We start from the raw sequence: 2,282 nt of genomic DNA on the forward strand, positions 1-2,282 counted from the left end.
TATATATATATATATATATATATAATCAATTTTTTATTTAATCTAAAATCAAACTCTATATATAATTAACACTATAATCAATATAATACATATTTTTTATTTTACATAAATTTATTAAAAACCTCATTTTTCAGGATTTTTTTACAGAGAAAGCAAACTATGAACTGTCTAAAACAAATCTAAAATTTTTGACAAGTCAAATAAAAACATAACAAATCAATCAAACTCTTATGTATCTGAAATGGTCATAATACTAGCTATTATTGACCCACTTTGTGCAATCGCATGTAGAAAAAAAAATGGATTTCAAGGACGTTTCTGGCCCATAAAAGATTACATGACACTACAAAAATGCAGAGTATCAGCGAGGGAAAAATCCCTCGCAAATCCGTCGCTGAAAGGGCAATCCATCGCTGATCCGTCGCTGATACTCCGTCGGTCAAATAGTCGTAGATAATGCTATCAGCGACGGATCAGCGACGGATTTGCGATGGACACTTTCAGTGACAGATCAGCGAGGAAAGTATTTAGCGACGGATCAGCAACGGATCTGCGACGGATATTTCAGCGACGAATTTGCGAGGGAACTTTCAGCGACGGATCTGCGAGGGAAGTTTCAGCGACGGATCTGCGAGGGAACTTTCAGCGACGGATCTGCGAGGGAATTTTCAGCGACGGATTTGCGAGGGAACTTTCAGTGACGGATCTGCGAGGGAATTTCGGCGACGGATCTGCGACGGAACTTTTAGCGACGGATCTGCGACGGAAGTTTCAGCAACGGATTTGCGAGGGAACTTTCAGCGACGGATCTGCGAGGGAATTTCAAGGACTTTCAGCGACGGATTTTCCCTCGCTAATCCGTCGCTAATGTGTATAAAATTAAAAAGTAAATTTTTTAAAAATCCATAAATCCTGTATTTATTTATAAAAAACCTATAAATAATAATATAACAAACCAAATCTGTGAACAAAGTAACCAATTCATACGATTTAAAATATAGATTCATACAATTTAAAATATTTAATTCATACAATTTAATCTTCGAATACATACAATCTAACTATCGGGAGGTGGGGGAGGTGGGAAAACGTATCCTGACTGCCGCATAAACGCAACAAAATCCTCCGATAATGCGGCCTGTTGGGCTAATGCAGCAGCTTGTCTGGCCTGTTCAGCTGTCGAGGCAACTTGTCTGGCCTACAAATCTGCCCTATTCTTCCGTTCGGTCTCGAGTTCCTCTTCTACCCTTGACAACTTCTCTCTCAACTCTGTTACATGTAAATATTCAATATTCTTAGAAATCAGTAATTTGTTCGCAATTTTAGTAATGAGAAAGTTTATAACAATATAACCAACGTACCTCCGCTCTTGACTCGTATGATGACTCGTTACTGCTACATCTACCCGTCATAGCATAAGAGGGATCCTAGGTGGTCCCGAAACCAAATATTCGGCCTTTCCTCCGTCCTCCGACACTTTGCACCCAAAGAGATGCCTCATCAGGGAGAGGGTTGTCGGTACTAGATTGTGACTCACCCCTAAGCGATTGAAATCGCTCCTATGATTCACCAAAACAAAAACGGGTGAGGTTATGTATGTAGATATTTCAGCAGCATAACGACAGTAAATCAAACATAACCAACGCATGTATTTAACAACTAAGCATTCTAATAATACCAATGTTCGAAGTCGCATTCTCAACCTACTTACTTAGCCTAACGTCTGCCCAACAATGGCAGCCCAAACTAATAGCATCACTATGTTTATTGAAATATATTACCTTAAACCTACCAAACGTATCTATTAACCAAAGTAATGGTTTTAGAAAACTTACATAATACCTAGCAGCTTTCAGGTAACTGAACTGAGGAGGATCGGTAGGCGGTTCAGACGAACCTCGATCGAACTTTTGGTTCGTGCAGTGAGTGCGCTCAAACACCTCAGTAGCAGTAGGCTCACGACCCATTACTTGTGCCTACATTAGACAATTAGGTTAAGTTGTTACTAACATAAAAAACGAATTACATTTTCAAAAAAGATTAGATACTCACCATCCTGTCTCGATGTTGTGCCGTACTAATCGATCCCCCAGTGTGTGTGGACGACACCCCCTCAAACTCGGTGTTCCGATTGGCCCGATTGATCCTGGATTTCCTTTTCCAAGCCTCGGTATCCCAGACCTGTTAAAAACAGAACACATATATAAGGCGAAAGGCGGTACACATGGCAGTTCGAAAAGCTCACAATAGAGATGCATACCGTGTCAATCATCTGTAGCCAA

Source organism: Cynara cardunculus (assembly GCF_001531365.2).
Source record: "Cynara cardunculus var. scolymus isolate 2C chromosome LG 1, CcrdV1, whole genome shotgun sequence".
Classification (NCBI taxonomy): domain Eukaryota; kingdom Viridiplantae; phylum Streptophyta; class Magnoliopsida; order Asterales; family Asteraceae; genus Cynara; species Cynara cardunculus.